Here is a 20,254-nt window from a genome sequence, read left to right on the forward strand (position 1 = left end):
AGAAGGAAACGCCCTCTCTTTGCTTGCTTTCACCAGCACTAGCAAATCCATTCCTCCACTAGCTTTAGAGCCCACTTCTTTGGGATTCCAGTAGATACTGAAGACTAGCTGAGACACCCAGCCTCGTGGACTAAACTGGACTCTTAGACTTTCTGTTCGCAGCCAGCCATTGTTGGATTAGCTGGAATGTAAGTCATTCTAATAAATCCCCTTATATATACAATAGAGGTATTCATTATAAATTCTGCTACCCTAGAGAATCCCGGCTAATACAGCTATGGCTCTTTAAACAAGACATTGCTGGCTACAGCACACCCAGACACCCAGAGATGAACACTGATCCCAGAAGTGCTGCTTGGCAAATGCTTGATATGTGTGTGAACCAGAGCAGATCACAAAGAGGAAAAAACAGCCAGTGTCCGAGGACCTCATCAAGATTCCTCAGCAGCAGCGATGCCCTCAGGGAAAGCTCGGAGATGTCCAGAGCTGCGGCTGGTTGTCACACAGTGATGCTGTCGGCATCCCATGAGAAGATTCGAGTTCAGCATCCTGCAGCTTGCAAGGTGGCCTTTCCCCAGGTTAGAGAGACAGCAGCTCAGACAGTCTGGGTCCAATTGAACCTATGAGTCTCAGGACACTCAAGAAAGTGGGAAGCCCTGAGGTGGGGTCCTGTTCCTAGCCAGCCCACACCTTTCTTTCTTTCTTCCTTCCTTTCTTCCTTCCTTCCTTCCTTCCTTCCTTCCTTCCTTCCTTCCTTCCTTCCTTCCTTCCCTTTTTTTTGGTTTGGGTTCAGTTGAACAGGATGGTGGAGTGGGAGGGATGGTCTTGGAATCGGGGCCTACCTAGCCACCAAGGCCTACTAGGCAAGGATTCAGGCCTCCAACCCCTGAACTCCAAGTCCTGTAGGGTACTACTTTGCACTGAATTGGCGCTCAGAGAGAGAAAACCTCATGACAGGACGTTTGAGGCCACTGGGGTCTTGTAGGCCTAGCAAGCCTGGGTGGGGCAGAGTAGAAGGCCATGGGGTCTTAGAATTCTAAAAATAAAAAATTCCAACTGGGACCCTCCTCCTGCAGCCTAGCGGTTGTCCCTCCTCTGGGGACACTTGAAGGCCCAGGCCACAGGTCACACAGGGCCTACCTCTGTGGAACAGCCTCCCACTGTCTTTATTTTCTAAATTCTCTGTGGCAACATGGGGTGGTCTCTCCGATACACATGTAACATTCCATGGGCTCTTTTCTAATTTTATTTATTCTATGTGTGTTTTATGTCCTCTATCTTGATCCCATTTATTTCCCTGTCCCTTCACATCCACCCTTCACCCCTGCACAACCCCCAAATGATATGAAATTTAAGAGAAAAAAAGGAAAGAGAAAAGAAAGAAGAAAAAAGAAAGAAAAATAAAATAAAAGGGAAAAACTGTAGAAATCTCATCACAGAAGTTGCGGTGTGACACCATGAGTCATGAACCCCTTAGTCTGTATATCTTCACTTGCAAGTGTTCATTGCAAAGACATTGGTTTGGTTCCAGGTCTCTGGTTTCTACTACTCTGTCATTGCTGGGCACTCACTTGGGCTCCTTCTGGATACCCGGTTGTTGCCGTGGTGTGGAGATCCTACAGCTTAGGTCCTTTCACCTACTCCAATAGATAATACACAGGGTGGGTGGTGGGGAGGGCTGTGTCGTATCCCTGGGTCTGAGCCTGGGCAGCTGTGTTCTCATAACAGGGTGATCTCCCCATGTTGCCCAGATACAGTGCAGGGCAAGCTTTCCCATGTGTTGTTGCTGGTCAAGGGTTCAGCTCCCTCACCATCTCAGCCTGCTTCCTTCCTCTCTCGTCTCTTCAGGTATGCCTCTGTCCACAGGGACCTGAACCATTGTGACTCTCCCTCTCCCATGAACCACCATATCACATGTCTGTTCACACCAATAGTGTCCCGTCTAACCAGTACTGCGAGGTACCAGCCTGTGCTTTTTCCCCACAGAGCCCGGAGAGGATGGCTTCAGACGTGCACATAGGACTCCCTGATCCACACAGGGCACCTTGGGGGTGTGCTGGGCCATGCTAGCTCATCAAAGAAAGATCACCACAGTGCCCAACCACCTGGCACTCCTGGCTGGTGCATTCGGCTGCATGGCGTGGGTAGAGGGTTTCTCTGGACTCAGGTCGGGGTCTGGGGATTAGGATTCTCCCAACCTGTGGCTTGCTGGGCCTCGCCCACCCCAGTCATGTGGCTCATGGAATAGGGGGCTTCTCTGGACTCCGACCAGGGGCCAGAGGTTGCTGTGGACTTTATATGCATTGATATCCACCTTGTTCAGCTATGTAAGATGGAAATAAGTTACATTTAAAATAAAAATGAATGAATTGTATTTAACTGAATACTGTCTCCCCCACTAAAAATCAGAGTAGCCTACGAGTGCAAGCCTGCTAGTGAAACTTAGGAGCACACAGGTCAGCACAGGCCCACATCCAGAATGCAGATGCTAGAGGAATCCTGGGAGTGATGGCTCACTTCCTCCATCTTGAAACGGGCCTTGGTCTTCCAGACCTCAGCCCTGTCCTCTGGTCCCCAGCACGGCCTCGTTAAGAACTCCAGGCAGCTAGGTCCTAGTAGTGACCTGGGGTAGCAGGTATGTACGTTGAAGCAGGCTAATAGTGCAGTGTCACCCCTAGAGTGGATGCCACCTTTGTAAATTAATGGGAAGTAAAAGTCATGTCATGGACACAGTAAAAGTCACTTGGTTACAGCAAAATGCTCCTAGCCTGAGGTGTCATGGTGAGTGTCAGAGAGTGTCACGGACATACAGACTCAAACAAGCCTAAGTCACGCCTGTGGGAAGAGGGTGTGGGTCTAGGGTCAGAGAGGGAGAAGGCCTATGGCCAGCCAGTATGCAGCTCAGGGCCTGTGTCTCATGGTCTCAGCCTCTTTGTGGCCAGATGAGATCAAAGCCTGTGAGTAAGGAACACATTAGTGTCAGCCCTGCAGCCAAGCATTGCCTGCGACACCCCAAGCCACAGGCAAGCAGACTTCAGAGCTGCAGCAGCAGCAGAGCCAGAGATCAGGGGCTTCCACCTCCCCACGGATACCAGAAGACACAAAATCAAGAAGGTTGCATGACCGAGATCCATAGAAAGAACCACCATCCCATGGGGGTCAAAATGAAGGTGTGGCCTGGGTTCATCTTGCGATCCTGGCAGAGGCCACAAAAGACTATCCCATGTTGTGACACGCATGCTCACATGCTGGTCTCCTGTGCACATATTGCTCACCTTTCTCATAGCTACACAGGCCCCGTCCAGTTGCCAACTGACAACATGTTTCCTTCTCCCTGTCCCTGAGCCTCTGATGTTCAGAATAAGGAATGAGAACTCTGTGTCCCTTTCAGCAAAACACTGGGGCCTAGCCAGGTGGTTCAGGACTTTCAAAGCCACCTCCATCCAAAAACCACAGAGGCTTTCTGCAGAGGTCTCCGAGGCCTGACGCATGGCCAGCAGAATGTTGTCAGAACATGCTGGGCCAGTTCACACATGGCAAAGTCAAGGATGACATTCCCCAGGGTGCTGACCCAGTGATGGCCACTGTGAGGGCTCTGGGAACCAAATCTCTTCCCCATTGCCAACCCGGTGTGTCCAGAGACAGGGAGGGCTAATGTTTGCCACTTTTGCAGCTGGGGTGGTGCTGATGGGGTAACTGAAAACGGTGGATCCAGCCAGGCCTGGGTCAGAATCAACATGCCCCCAGACACTAGGATACACGATCAAGTCATTGTCCTTATGGCTTCAGCTCCCTTGAGTTGAGTTTCTGCACCAGGTGATCATGAGTCCACATGAACCCAGTAAATGTCACAGTGTCCATATCTGAGAGCCACCATGTGAGGACCTGCACCAGAGGAACACGGGATGGCAGGAGCTCCTGCACTATGGAAATAGTTGTGGACGAATGGGCCTTGTGCCCTGGAATCCCCTATAGCCCACTCTCCTCCCTTTCCTGCTAGCCCAGGGCCACGGATAGCCTCATAGGCACAGGTGCTTTAGTTTCTGTGAGTCTCTTCCTGCTGGTATTGAAACAAATTTAATTGTAGTTTTCAGATGTGTGAGCACAAAGACGAGCATGGTCCTCTATTACACAGACATTATTATTTATTTTTTAAAACATAATTTTTTTATTGATGCTTTGGAAATTTTACATCATGTACCCCAATTCCACTTACCTTCTAGTCCCCCCACATCCTCTTCCCACCCCTGAAGTGCCCACCAAAATAAAATAAAGAAATTAAAACAAAACAAGCAAACAAATACAAGAACAAACAATCAAAAATAACACCTTCATTCTCCTTTCCCGCCTCTCCAATACCTCTTTACACATCCCACAACACTGGGAGCTCTGTGTCACACAGCACACCCTTCTGTCCAATCAGCTTTACTAGCAAATGTTCATTGCAATGAGTCACTGGGATGGCCCAAGGCCTTGGGTTTCTGGTGCGCCATCATCAATGGATCCTCACCAAAACTCTGGGTTATCTTGGGGCCGCCCCAGTCATGGAGATGCTGCAGGTCTTGTCCCACAGGACCAGTCCCTTCACTCCAACAGGTCCTAGATGGGGTAGATTTTAGGGTAGGCCAACCCAAGGCCTGGCTGTGGGCCTGAGTGGTAGCTGAGCTGGTGAGTCTGGGCCACTGGGGCCACCTGCCTCAGGCAAAGCGGGCAGAGCCAGCTCCCCTATGGCCATGCCATCAGGGTTGGTTCTCCCCCTCCTGTGGAGAGGGGTGGAGTCGGCGCTCCCAAGTGCAGGGGCCTGCTCTCCTGTGAGGGTGAGGGTCAGGGAGAGCTCTTCTGCTGCAGTGTCCAGTGAGAGGCGGGGCCAGCTTTCCCCTGGCTGGTAAAATGCAGGGCCACCTCAGCAAGGGCCTCTGATTTCATCACACATGGTTCCTATGACCCCCTTGAGGTGACACAGGCCACAGACATCAACACAGACCCCAACTGCAGCTGGACCATGGACCCAGACATGACCCTTAGCAGCAGCTTGGGCCTGAACAATATCCTGGCTCCAGGGGGATGCACTGGTCACTCAGATCAGGATAGTTCAGGCAGCAGCTTGGCCCCGGTCACCTACAGGTTGTGGCTCTAACATTGGGTTTCTGTGCCGCCTTTGGTGGCAATATGGGACTCAGACTTCAGCACAAACCCCAGTCACAATGGGACGACAGACCCAGACATGGCCTTCAGCTGCAACTCTGGCCTGGACGTCACCCTGGCATTGGGTAGCAGCCCTGGCCACTCAGATCTGTGTGGCCCTGGCTGCAGCACAGCTCTTAGACACCGACATGGACTCAGGTGGCTGACCTGACCCTGGGCATCCACTCGGCCCTCAACAGCAACAGGATCCACATACATCAACCCAGATCCCGGATGCTATAGGGCCCAGGCATGGCCCGCAGCAGCAGCCTGGCCCTGGATGACACCATGGCCTCAGGCAGCAGCACAAGCCACCCAGATCTGTATGGTCCCAGCCGCAGCATGGCCACCAAACACCAACAAGGTCACAGGTTGTGGCCCAGACCCGTGGAATCAGCATGGCCCTCAACGGCAACAGGAGTCATAGACATCAACACAGACCCTGTCTGTAGTAGGGCCATGGACCCAGACTGGTCCCCAGCTGCAATCCTGGTCCAGATGTCACCAGATGTCACCCTGGCACCAGGTAATATGTCACTCAGATCTGTACGGCCCCAGCTGCAGCATGGTCCTTGGGCACCAACATGGTCCCAGGTGGCTGGGCAATCACATGGCTTTTGGTTGTAACAGGAGCTACAGACATCCATTCAGATCCTGGTGGCTGTAGGGTCACAGACCCAGACACAGCCCTTGGCAGCAGCCTGGGACTGGGTAACACAGGTCACCCAGACCAGTGTGGTTTCATCCCTCAGACACCAACAAGGTGGCCCAGACCCCAGACTTTCATGTGGCCTTTGGTGGCAACACGGATCACAGACGTTAACACAGACCCTGGCTGCTGTACGGCCATGGACCCAGACGTGGTCACTGGCAGCAGTTCAGGCCTAGACAACACTATGGCCCCAGGTGGCGGCACAGGATAACCAGATCAGTGTGGTGCTGGTGGCGGCCCCTGGCCACCTACATGGCCACAGGTGGCAGCTTAGACATTGCCATCCTTGTGGCCTTTGGTGGCAACATGGGCCATGGATGTCCACACAGACCCTGGCTGTGGTAGGACCAGAGACCCAGACTTGGCAGCAGCCCAGCCCAGACAACACCATGGCTCCAGGTGGCAAGCAGACCTCACACATCAGCCTACTCCTCACCGCCTTCATTTCTTCCTTTCTACTTCTTTCGACAGCACACGAACCATTCTGCTTCTCTATCCCATTTCTCCACATGTGTTTGCTCATCATAATGCGACCCACTTGCTCGGCGCCAAAAGGTGCCAGGCAGGCCCATGGGTGCCTTCCCTTCCTGGCCTGTGGCTGGCCAGCCCCCATCTAAGCAGAACTTCATGGAAGGGCATGGATTTCTTTGATACTATTATTGTAGATAACTTTTCTTCTTATTTCTGGAATGGGGCTAACATTCCATGGGCATCTTTTGCATAGTGTGCCTTCTGTTGCATCTGTTATGTCTGGAGTATGTTGCTGTGGGTCAGACAGGGTCCCCTGAGTTCAAATGCCACTATGAATAAAGAGTCTATGTCCCTCTATAATTTTATATTGCATCATTTCTGGATGGGATGGTGCCAGAGGATGGGGCATCTAAGCGGTGCGCCCCAGTTTGCTTTCAGATGCTGTGATTAAAAAAAAATGATTTTAACCAAAAGCAAATTGGGGAAGAAAGGGTTTGTTTGGCTTATGCTTCTAGGTCACAATCCATCACTGAGGAAAGAGAAACTTCAAGACAGGAGCAGGGAAGCAGGAACCATGGAAGAATGATGCTTACAGGATTGCTCCATCAGCTCATACTTAGCCAGTTTTTGTATACAACCCAAGGACCATCTGCCTAGGGACGGTCCTGCCCAAGGTGAGCCAGGCCCTCCTATATTAATCATCAATCAGTCTCTCATAAACATAGCCACGGGCCTATCTTCAACTGAGGCTCTCTCTTCCCACCTGACTTTGATTATGCCAAACTGACAATAAAAACAGGAGGTGATGAGGTCATGAGGGTGGATGCATATGATGGGAAAAACATCTGTATTAGTCTGTTTTCCCTCATTATAGTGAAATACCCAAGACTGAAAATTTATTTATAAAAGAGATTTATTTGTTTTTTTTTTCCGTTCTCAGTCCTGGCTCAAGGTCAAAGGCAACATCTGGTGATGGCCTTCTTGCTAGTAAAATCTAGAAGTAGCTGAAGATATTACGGCTATGTGTGTGTGTGTGTCCCTTCTTGTTACAAAGCCACCAAGATAAAATCATGAAGCTCCACCCTGGTGTGTCCTATACACCAATCCCCATCACATTATTATTATTATTATTATTATTTGATGTGTGTATAGGCATATATATGACATACTATGTATGGAGGCCAACTTGTCGAAGTAGGATCTCTCTTGTATCTGCTACACCGTATTCTCCCAGCTGCCTTCAGAGTTTCCAAGTGGTCCTCTTGTCTCCATTTCACAGTAGGGGTGCTGGGATTGCAGATGCACACCACCATGCCCAGCTTTTTGTGCGGGAAAAGGGAATCGAATTTAGGTCATCGGGCTCGTGCGATGTACTTTTACCCACCGAGCCCCCTTGTTAGCCCAGCTGTGCACCATGAAGAAGGCTCCAGTGTATTCTTGCCCTGGCTCCACCCATGAAGACAAGACTAGAATGCAGCCAGCCACCTGCAAGTCAGGAAGAAAGGCCCCTGCAGCTGCATGCAGCTGCCGCCTTTGTTCTCCAGCTGCTGAGCCTCCTGGTCTCTGACTCTCATCACAGCTCATACAGACCCAGCATGCACCCAGAAGCACCCCAAAAATGCAGGGCCAAGCTGTCCAATAGCATATGGTGCAGGGGTCCCGGAAGAGGTGGTGCAAAGCTGGAGCAAATTCAGGAAGGGAAAGTCAGAGCAAGGAGCCCAAAGAGAGGTGAAGGGAGCAGTCTTGGTGTCCCAGGCAGCCTTTAGGAGACAGAGGGACCCCTCCTAAGACCTCACTTGGTACTTGGTGGCCTGCCAACAATCTTCATCTATTATCCCCATTCTAGCCACCCAGAAACCTCCAGGATTCCTTGGCTCCCCCAGTCACACATCTAGTAAATCAACACTATCTAGCATTGGCTTTGGGAAAATGGCTGCTTCCTTCCCAGGATTCCTGGCAAATCACTGTCCATCCCCCACCCAGCCATGCACAGGGGCCCACAGGAGAGGGAATTCCCGCCCACACACACACACACACCAACTCCACCAGATATGCACAGTCCAGGCTACCTAGATCCATTACTGAAAGCATCCATGTTCATGCCTGCTCTGAGAGCCAGAATAGACAAGCTAGGCTTCTCGCCACCTCCTTTCTGGAAGGCATGGACTCCTTTGCTTGACTCTGGCAAGCACACTGAACTTGGCTGTGAGGTCCCCAGGGGACAGTGAGAAGTGAGACACTTCCCGACAGGGCCGTGGCAGGGGAGCTGATGCGTCCTAATGAGAACCAGAGGCGGCTGGCAGGCTCTCTCCGGCATCTCACAGTGTGTTGGTGCCAGACTGGAGTCACAGAACCTGCAGCCTGCAGAGGGCTCTGACTTCTGCAGAAAAGTCTGGAGCCTGCCCCGAGCAGAGGTTCAAGGGATTTGCATGTTGTGTCCAGGCCACCATGGGCCTCGGTTCTTTTGCAGACAGCTTGACAACTAGTGACGGGGTGACAACAAATGTGAGGACTTCCAGGAGCTACTAAGTGTTCATCGAGCCATGTTTCACCTTGGTTCTCAGTCTTTTGTACAGACGAGGCGACCAAGGCCCTAGACTCCAAGGGGAGTCTCTAGTGTGCTTATGTTAGCATCATAACCTGAGCCTTTAACATGGACCCCTCCACTTCAAACCCAAAGTAGATGGGAGGGCAGGAATCTGTCCCCTTAGAGGGTGACCTGCAGCACTGAGGACTCTGAGGCTGAGGTCCCCTGGCAGCTTCCTCCTGACTCCTGGTCTCTTAGGGCAAGGCACAGCAGACTCTGGGGGTGGATTTAGCCTCACTGAAGCCATTCCTCTCTGTTGCTTTGGACCTGCCCTTCATCCACACTTCAAGACAAGAGGGGCTCTGCTTGGGACAGAACTCTCTAGTCCACTAGAGACTGTAAAGAGAGGAGACTCAGCTCCTGCCCCGAAGGTGCAAAGGCCCAGCTTCTTTTTCGACACACTTTAGCTCCAGTGTACAAGGCAGGGGGCTCCAGTCCCCAGAAGAACGTGCCAATCAGCTGGGTACTCAAGTCGGGGCTCTTCAATAAGAGGGTCTCCCCACCCCACAGTGAGGTGCTGCTGGCATAGCAGCTCAGTCTGCCCAGGAAGAGAAGTAATTTTCCCAGTTCCCAGCTCTTAGCTTACAGAAGCCCTTGAGTACTGCAGGGTAAGCTCTCCCCTCTCCCTCACTCTTTCCCTCTCTCTCTGATGCCTGTACTGAAGACCAGGAACCCTGTCAGGGCTGTACTGGAGCCCACCATCACCCTCAGCCTCCTTCGCACAGCCACCAATGCCTGCTCAGTCCTCCTGGTTTCTGTTCACTGCTGTTTCAGAAGCACTGTTCTATGCTTCTCTGTGCTGTGCAGAGAAATTGTTAAGTGAGCAGCTCTGAGTGGGGACAGCAAAGGCCTGGGGAGAGATGTTCCCAGCAGGCTCTTCCTGTGTGGATCAGGAGCTGGTTCAGCACACCCTTAGCCAAAGGCTTGGGCACTGAGGGTGCCGGTGCAGGGAGAGCTAGGGTCAGGTGTACTCCAGGGAGGTGGGCAGGATAAGGGGCTGTGCGGCTGAAGTCAGCCCTGAAGCAGCTCCTACCGTCTGCCAGGCATGTGGCCTGGCATCCACAGCTCACCCAAGCCTCACAGCAAACACAGGGGACACATGTGACAGTAAGAGACAGTGTATCCACGCCCTTTCCTCAGTGACAAATCAGCTCTTCACTAAATGATTTTCTAAAGGTAAACAAAGTCAATACTTAGTCCTGTTCGTGATGATGTGTAAAACCATAACTTTCCTTTCCTCACTCAGGGAATGCAGAAATGAGCATGGAATAAGACCTTTCAAGACAGTGTTTATTTTGATTCTTTTTATAGGGCTGGAGAGAAGGCACCGTAGGTAGGAGCACATGACGGTTGCAGAGGGCCAGAATTTAGTTCCCAGCTCCCACGCTGGGCAGCTCATAACCATCTATGTAGCTTCAGTTCTAGGCGGATCTAATGATCTTTTCTGATCTCTACAGGAACCTGCATTCGTGTACACACACATGCATGCACACACACATGTGTGCACATATACACATGCGCACACACATGCACACATACACAATTTAAAAATAAAATATTAAAAACTCTATTCATTATTAATTGTGTGTGTGAGTGTAGGTATGTGTGTGCCACAGCACACATGTGGAAGCCAAAAGATAACTTTCAGGAGTCCATTGTAGGCTCTAGGGATTAAACTTAGGTTGTCAGGCTTGCATGGCAAGCACTTTTACTGACTGAGCCAACATGCTGGCCCAAGAATAGTAGCATGAGAAGGAGACGTCATGCATGTATAGAGATTTGGGAATTAGAGTGGCTTTGAGTTGCTACACTAGTTATGGTCCTTGGAAGGTAAGGAATAGACCCCTGCGCGACGGGCCTTTCCTACCCTTTCCTGCACACAGGGATTTCTAAATGAGAGTTTTGTAGCCAGCCCAACTGTCATTGAGCCTGAGCCTAGGAGGTGCACATTGTCAGGCTACAGCCATGGCACCTCCCTTGACCTTCACTAGAGTCAGTGTAGTCTGGGCAGCATCAAAACAGGAGAGCCACCAAAGCTGAGGAAGATGCCCAGCACACCCTGTGTGTGGAACCGAATTGGCATTAAACACACACATAATAAAGTAATAAAGGCCATTGATACCTGTAGCAGGGGTCGGAGTGTAGCTCACTGGTAGAGCACTTGCCTAGCATGCACAAAGCCCTAGGCTCAATCCCCAGCACCAGCACCGTAAAATAATTATAAGCATTAAACTAATTAATAATTAGTTAAGCAAAATTAAAAATCTTCACGGAGTTAAAGAGTTAAGAAAGGAGAGGCCACGGTGCGTTGTTTCAGTCTGCTGCAGATGACAGAGTCAGCCTGTCCTTTTTGGAGGCAAAGTGGTAGGGAGCAGCTGTGGAAGGAGAGGATGCCATGGTCACCATATGAAAAACACTGATGACCAGAAATGCAGGGATGTTAACAAGAATATGAAAGTAGATGCCCAAATAATTCAATTTTAAAGGAAAGAGTTGTCCCCAAGATGGATAATTAGAGTTGGGGGGGGGGGGGGACAGTCTAGCCAGGGGAGTATTTAACTTCTTTGATGGAAGAGATCACATATAAAGAAATAGGAATCAGGGACTAGAGAGATGGCTCCATGGTTAGACCACCCACTGTTCTTGCAAGCTCACAACCATCTATAACTCCAGCTGAAGGGGATCTGATGCCCTCTTCTGGCCCCCGTGGGCACCAAGCCCTCAAGTGGTGCACATACGCACATGCAGTCAGAACACTCAAAAATATAAAATAAAATTAAAAATCTGGAAGACAAAAGAATTAGGACTCACAATGGCTCCACAGCAACTAGGCGTTTAAACCAAGCTAAAAGGAAACATGTGTGTGTTGGGGTGGGGTAATGGCAGAGCCAAGGGACAGGCCTGAGCATGTAAGGATAGCAGTCTGGGTAAGTGACGGGGACCTTTCTCTACACAGAGTGCATGACATGACCTAGTTCTAGCCTCTTGGCTTGGCCTCTACCAACAGATCCTAAGGGAGCCCTCAGGATGGGGCCATGTGTTTCTAGGCTTTGCACACAGCCCTGCACAGCTGCACTGGCTGGATACACTGGCCATCCTGCCTTCTGCAGGGGACTCGGTCTTACTCTGAACCAGATGTGAAGCCAGCCCTGATGTTTTTCTGTTTGAAGCTTGCAAGTATGAGGGCCAAGACCCATTTGTACTCTGAGAACAAGATAACATTCTGGTCCCCCCCTGTCCCCTGGTGGGAACAAACATCTCTGGGAGTGGGGGAGGGGCAGAGCCCTGACTCAGCCCATCTTCCTTTGGCTTCATGGATCCATATTCTGGCAGACTCTCCAGCTCCGGCAGCAGCTGACAGCTTTGCTTTCTCCTTGCGTCCAACAAAGACCCAGTTTCTTTGCTTAGCTCCACATCTGCCCTGATCCTTCTCTGTGCAGGCAGAAGCTCTGCCCTCTAACCCACTGGTGCTGGGAGTAGATGACCTCTCCGGTACAGAGCTCTCTGCCAGGCAGTGTGCTCAAGCCCTGAGTGTTAACTATTGCTGCAGCTTCTCAAAGACACAAAGATCCCAGGCCGAAGGAAGCAGGAAGTGACGGAAGGGGGACATGGCAGGTTGTCTGCAGGGATTACCAGAACAGATGCCAGCATTTTAACAAGTATTTGTGGAGACAGACGCCAGACCCGATTCTGAACTGACTCTCGGCAAGTTTTGGTGATCTTAAGGCTCTTCCCCAGTGGGTCCTATTCTTCACCAGTGAGGGGCCAGCTAGCACTCTATAAACCTGGGCTTTGGAGCACAGGGCATATTAGAATTCAATGGAAGAGGAAGGAAGAGATGAGAGTTACCAAGGACCCCAACCCCCTCCAGCACCTGAGGCTTCTGCTAGCCTCCAGGAAGGGATGTGATTTCAAGCCGAGGGGACTCGTGCCTGCCTCGGCCTCTGTGACCACACGCTTGGGCTGTGGAGGGGAATTCGTTCCAGGATCCAGATCTGGAGATCACCCACTGATTCAGAGACCTGCAGCTCTTCCAGCGGGACAGACTTGCTCTGCAGGGACAGCTCTTGGCTGGCACTCAAGGCTCTCTGAGTTTTGAGTTATAGAGTTCAAGAGTTCACACTGGCTTCACTCTATCCCGCGTGGCAGTCTGTTTTAAGTTGGTTTATCCCATTTAAGGCTCTTAATCCTGAATTGAAAACGAAGCACCTACCATTTGGACTCTTGCTATCTGCCCACTCCAGTCTTGGAGGGAGGTGGGACAAAAAAACGCATCGGTGCAAAATCAGTCTCTATCGACTGTCTCGGTGGCTCAAGGGTCAGGGACATGGCTCATGATCCCTTGGGCCTGTGCTGGGTGTTTCTTGGACTGTCCTTGCTTCCCAGGATGGACTCCGAGGCTTGTCAGCTTTGTGTCACCTGAGAGTCATTGGAAAGGAGACTCTCAGGCCACACCCTCAGATCTACCAAGTTTGAGCCTGCACCGGAACGAATGCCTAGGGACTCTATGGTCTGAGCTCACTACCTTCAAGGGCCTAATTCTCACCTGAGTCTTCTTGAAAGGCTAAAAGCAACAAGGTTTGGGGATGGCCTCATACCAGCCAGGAGCCAAGTGACAGCTGCAGCCAGGACTGGATTTTGTTTGTGCTGGACTTGGCCTCCAGTGATAGGCAAGGATCATGCACACTGCCCGTGCCTCAGTTTCCTCCCATGTAATGTACTTCAGGGAGGGGTTCTACATTTCATACACACCATTCTCCCGTGGGCCGGGCAGACAGGCTCAGCTAGTAAGGGCTGCGATCTTGAGACCATGAGATTCAGAAGCCAGGTTATCTGTCTGAGCTGACTCCAGACAGATGGAGTATGACCTAGAGTGGGCTCTCTGTCCTCTCTGCACTTCTGCTGGCAGTGAGGAAGTCCCTGGGGGAAGTAAGGACAAGTCCTTCCCAGCGACACTCACGGTGGAACCTGGTCAGGACCATGTGCTTGAGACACTTGTTAAATTGAATGCCACAGAAAGAGACTTGCAGTCCAGGGTCACTTTGAGAGAACAACCAAGGCATAGTGGGTGTGGGTGACGCTCAGGGAAGTTTCCCTAGAGGAGGAGACCCCTAAGCTGGAATCACTGAGAGGGGTAGGGAGATGGGGGCATGGGCATGGAGAAAGACATAAAGTCCCCCACTTTGGGTGGTGTGTTGGGTAGTTTTATGTCAACTTGACACAAGTTAAAGTCATCTAAGAGGAGGGAGCCTTAAGAAAATGTCTTCATAAGATTGGGCTGTAAGGCATTTTCTTAATTAGTGATTGGCATGGGAGGGCCCAGACCATTATGGGTGGTAGCATCCCTGGGCAGGTGATCCTGGGTTCTGCAAGAAAGTAGGCTGAGCAAACCATGAAGAGCAAGCCAGTAAGCAGCTCCCCTCCATGGCCTCTGCATCAGCTCCTGCCTCCAGGCTCCTGCCCTGTTTGAGTTCCTGTCCTGACTCCCTTCGATAGTGAGCAGTAATATAAAAGTGCAGGCCAAATAAACCCTTTCCTCTGCAACTTGCTTTGGTCACAGTGTTCCATCACAGCAATAGGAACCTTAGCTAAGGCAGGTGGCAACTGGATCCCTGTGAACAAGCCCTGCGGCAGGTGGCGAGATAGGGAGGGCAGGGCCTGCTGCCCAGTTCTCGCTGATGGACAAGGCCTTCATAGTCTGACATGCTGGTGCCCTCTAGTGAGTCACTCACTGGAACACTATTACCAAGCAGGAGGAAGAAGGTTGGCAAGAAGGAAAAACCAGACCTGGGCTTGGGCAGGGTGGGATGGGAGGGTGCTTCCCTGAGGCCTGCAGGCAGATACATGGGGAGGTGTCCCAGAGGCCTATGGGTTGGAAGGGCCAGGAGAAGGGTTTCATCCCATCATCTGGGAGCCTGGTGTGGGAAGCCATCTATTCCTGAGTTGGAGGACCTGAAAGTGCTCCCAGATGACTTGTGGATCCTCACAGGAGAGGCAGCAGCCTGGGAGTGGTCTCCTCTGAGCACGGCCACTCCATCCCTTCAAATGCTAAATGTCTTGGGTGACACTTTTCTTTTGTGGTCCCAAAGTCCGGAGGGCTGGATCTACAGAAGATCTAGAACATTGTCATCATGTTTGTGGCTCTGAGCCTACATGCAGGCCTGGTGGATTGCCCCACTGGCTGCTTCAGCCTTTCTTCTCTGTTCCACTCAGAGTCCCGGGTCCATATGTCTACTCCTTGGTTTATCTTCAATCTCGCTGCTGCCCACTGGCCTGCAGCCTCCATGAGAGAAGGACTCTTCATCAGTCTGATTTGTGGCATTCGATGAGGTCAGACCAGGCAGGGGTCTATAGAGCACGTGTGCACTAGTCAGGATTCTCTAGGGGATGGAACCCACAGAATGCATGCATATCACGGGGGAATTTATTAGCCTGGCCTATGCAGTATGGGCTGGGTAGTCCAACAATGGCTGCACAGCGGAGAGGCCGAGAACCCAGTATTTGCTCAGTCCACCAGGCTGCTTATCTCAGTGATCCTAATCGGTGCTGAAGGCATAGAAGATTCCTAGAGAACTGTTCGTTAGAGCACAGTGGAAAACCAAATAGCTGAAGAAATTGGGTTTTGACGTCAGCAAAGGATACGGCAGCGGCAGCAACGAGGCAGATGAACACTCCAGGGAGGCAGGAGTGTCAGCATGGAGTAGCTTTTCCCTCGGATCTCCTTACATCTGGGCCAGCAGCAGAAGGTACCACCCTCATCTGAGGGTGTGCCTTCCTATTCCAAATAGCATAATCCAGAAAATGCTCACAGGTATGCCCTAAGGCTTGTCTCATGTCAGGTTAGCAGTCAGTATTAACCATCGTGAGGGCTACTGGTGATGGACATTCAAGCTGACAGAACTGGAACGGTCTTGAGCTGGTGTCCCCCTAGGGAATGCCAGAGGGAGAGCAGATACCCCAGGCCATGCTCTGACCAGGCTGAACAGCCCTGGAGGGCACCATGGAGGGAGAGGGCTGGGTCTGCCATCTCATTACCAAGCCTCAAGAACCATTACAGACTTGGGTTAAAGAGGCATGGAGATGTGACCCAGGGGTTGGACAGGGAACAGTTCAGGATGGGGAGGAAGGGGGTGAACAGACAAGAGCCATGGTGGACGTAAGCAACACCCTGTACAAAGGTTCTGAACAGGCCCAGCTGATTCTCTGTTCGGGAAAGACCTTATGGGATTCAGGGCAGACATGGCCTCACCCTTTGCACAGTGAAGTCAAGCCAAGGGGGAGGCAGGGCTCTCTGGCCGAGGTGTCACGGAGCAGCTGTTGGCAAGCGTGTGTGGGGTGGGGCAACTGGAGGCGGCTAAGTCCTGGCCTCTTGTTTTGGTTTGGAGCGTGTGTGTGTGTGGTGTGTGTGTACACCCACATATGTGTATTAAAGAAAAACAGCTGTGAGGCTGAGAGAAGGGATGTTCTGAGAAACATCCGATATCACAGCCCAACTTGCAAACTTTGGATGAGGCCTCTAAATATCCCACAAGCAAAGCCATCCACTGTTGTGGGATCTTTGTACACTCTGTGGAAATGATTGCTGTGATTGGTTTAATAAAGAGCTGAACAGTCAATAGATAGACAGGAGGTATAGGTGGGACGTCAGGGCAGAGAGAGGAAGTGGGGGATAAATCTAGGTGCACAAGAGATGCCAACAAGGCACAGAGGGAGTCAGACATAAAGAATGAATGAAAGATTAAAAGCCCCAAGGCAAAATATAGATTAATATAAATGGGTTGATTTTAGTTATAAGAGCTAGTTAGGAACAAGCCTAAGCTACAGGTTGAGCTTTCATAAGTAATAAGAAGTCTCCATGTCATTATTTGGGAGCTGGTTGGATGGACAGAGAAAGACTCATTACAAACCACCAGGTTCTACATAGGCACGTCCAAGCTGCCTTGCCTCTGGACCAGATACAGACCCCCAACCCGCATAATGCCAGTGGTCTCTGCAAGCTCAGGCAAGCCAGGAAGCTTGATCCCCGCAGGCACCCAGCACACAAGCTGGCTCTGCAGGACCTGTAGGCCTGGCTGTACTGTGCCCACATACATGATAGTAGCTTGCAGGCAAGCTTGACTACACTCGGAAGACAGACACAACCATACAGAGCCTGGATACTAAGCCTTACTCAGCAAGAATACATGGCTATGCAGGGGCCTCCAATCCACAGACCCGGCTATACTAGACAGGAAGCTCTAACTGGGCCGGAGGTACACTAAATCACATCAGGTCTGCAGACCCAGCTGTACCAGTCTATCTTACCAGGTCTTTAGACCCAACCTTACTAGGCAGACAGACTTGGCAGTACTAGCCCATCACATCCAGCAACACAGGGCCTGCAGAGCTGGCCCTCACTCTGCTGGGCAGGAAGACCTGGTAGTCCTGGAGAGGCAGACCCGGTTATACTTGGCAGGGAAACTCAGTCTTACTGGACCTGCACACCTGGCCATGTGAGGCAGGCAAACCCGGAGGCCCATAAGTCCAGGCCCATAGACTCAGCTATTTGAGGTCTGTCCATACTGGGAGGCACATCTAGCTCCTCTAGGCATGCCGACATCGCCATCTGGGGGAGGAAGACCCAGCAATATCTGGCCTGCAGAACCAGCTGTATTTGGCCCACAGGTCTGCTCATACCAGGTAAGCAGACCTGGCTGTACTGGGTCCACAGATCCAGCTGTCCCCCCTAGAATTTCTGCCACCCTGAGCTTATACCAAGAGTGAGGTCTGCCTCACCAGCTCTTGGGTCCCCTCCCTGTACCCATCTATCTCCATATAGTCGTCACATGGCAATCGCAGCAGCTGCAGTTTACTGAGCATATAGTAGGCGCTTAATGTTGTCTCACGGGTCCTGTTGACCAGGTCATACGGTCCTATGACTCTCAACCTCTCAACTGAAACACACCCTGAGACAGTGGTGGTAGAGGAGATTGTTATTCAAAGCTGGCCTTGGGAGACAAAGGTAGAGAGAATCTGCCTCATATTCCCTGTGTTCAAAGGGGAGGTAGCTGGGATTTTAGGCAGTGGTAGGTAGAAGACCCCACCCTTGGAGAAGATCTTTGTATTTCAAAGAAGAGCAATGGCACAAGTCCCTGCCCTACCAAGAGCTTCTTCAAGAGAAGGAAAAGTCGCCTGGAAAAAACCTGAAATGAAATGTCCAAATAGATGAGCTTTTTGTATCTGTAGTGAGCAGCTGTAGGGGATTGTTTTCCTCGACTTCGGCATTTAATATGAAGCAGGGTTTTTTTTTTCGTTTTTTTTATATTTATTTATTATTTATTATGTATATAATAATCTATCTGTGTGTATGCAGAAGGCCAGAAGAGAGCACCAGAACTTATTACAGATGGTTGTGAGCCACCATGTGGTTGCTGGGAATTGAACTCAGGACCTTGGAAGAGCAGGCAATGCTCTTAACCACTGAGCCATCTCTCCAGCCCTTTTTTCGTTTTTTTATTAACTAATTTTTTGCATTTCTTTTAACATCTTGACCAACCGCAGCTTCCCCTTTCCCCTCCCATTTCCTCTCACTCCTATCCTTTGCCCCTTCCCCAATCCACCCTTCCTCCACCTCTGATCAGAAAGGGGCAGGCCTCCCGTGGGTGCCAACAAAGCATGGCATATCCAGTTAAGGTAGCACTAAGCTCCTCCCCTTGTATTAGGGCTGAGCAAGGCAACCCGGTATTAGGAACAGGTTCCCAAAAGCTAGCCGAAGTGTTAGGGACAGGCCCCACTCCTACTGCCAGGACTCTCACAAACAGACCGAGCACACGACCATCACACATATGCAGAGGGTCTAGTCTGGTCCCATGCAGGCTCTGTAGCCGTGGGTTCGTAGTCTGTAAGCTCCCATGAGCAGCCCAGCTAATGAAGCACTTAGTTTAAGATTTGAAAAAGAAGCCTTTGCTGAAATGACTGCAGCTAGATGGCTGCCCCAGTGCTGTGACTGTAAAGGCCTGGAAACTGGGTCACACTGGGGGTAGGGGAGAATGCTGGCCAGGGCTGTGAAGGGAAAGCACTTGGGGTACAGAGGTGCTAGGAGGGAGTTGACTGGTGTGCAAGGCCACCAGGAAAGGTTTGCTTAAGGTATGTATGGAACTCTGAGGCCCAACCAACACATACAGGGAGACCAAGTGCTGACTGACCTATAGGCCCCACAGCATGGTGTGGGAACTACGCCTGACGCGCATCAGCAGAAGGGCAGATCAATAGGTACACAGTGAGGTGGTACAGTCAGAGAGCAAGAGTCCCGCCACCTGGTATCACATGATAACCGCGGAAAGGAGCAAGACAAGACCACACACTACATCGACACATTGCTAACAGCAATGCCAGCCTGTACGGACTAGTCCCCAGGGCTAGAGGACCAGCTGGACAGTCTCTCACTATAGGGCATGCTCAGCTCTGGAGACTGGGAGCTGAGTGGTTCTGTGCAGCCTTCTGTGTAAGTACCACACACTAAACAGAATGAGAGAGGGACCTGGGGGTAGAGGTGGGCTGAGGGAGTGGGGACTGGGTGGCAGGGGCTAAGGGAGGGGAAACTAGGGTTTAGCTCCTAAGCCTTCTCATAGGGTCACTCAGGGAGAATGGCATGATGGGAGGAAGGCACATGAATACAGACCAGACACATTAGGAAGCAACAGCTGGCAGGAGGTTGCTGGAGTTTCAGGCTGCTCAGGTATCCCTATGCCTGCCTCTGTTGTAGCAAAGAAGCCTCGGGCTGGTGGCACAAACACCAAGAACTGTCAGCTCACAGCCTGAGGACCAGAAGTTCAAGAGGCAGGGGTAGGCGGACTAGTTTCTGCTGAGGCCTCTCTCCTGGCTTGCAGAGAGCCACCTTCTCAGTGTCCTCACAGGGCCTTTCCTCTATGTCTTTGTCCTGAACATCCTCTTTTTATGAGAACTCCAATGGGGTTAGATCAGGGCTTAATTTGGTGGCCTCATTCAGACTCAGCAAACCCTGTGGCCACTCAGCTAGGGGCCTTGGCTTAGGACTTTTGAGTATGAATCTGAGACACAACTCAGCTTCTCTAAGAGTCCCTGTGGTCCTTAGTCTGGGAAAGGACATGGGCCAGGGCCCCACAGTACTGTGTACACAGAGGACTCAGGACTCTAGGAACCTTTGCCCTCATCTTCTTTCTGGACAGTCTGTACATACTGACCCTGCATGCATTGAAGTTCTGATGAAAAGGGTATCCTGGCAGTCGGGAGCCAAGGAATACCTCAAAGTCACTGCAAATAAGCCAAACCACTTCAAGAAG

The sequence above is a fragment of the Microtus pennsylvanicus genome, chromosome 12 (assembly GCF_037038515.1).
Source record: "Microtus pennsylvanicus isolate mMicPen1 chromosome 12, mMicPen1.hap1, whole genome shotgun sequence".
Lineage (NCBI taxonomy): Eukaryota > Metazoa > Chordata > Mammalia > Rodentia > Cricetidae > Microtus > Microtus pennsylvanicus.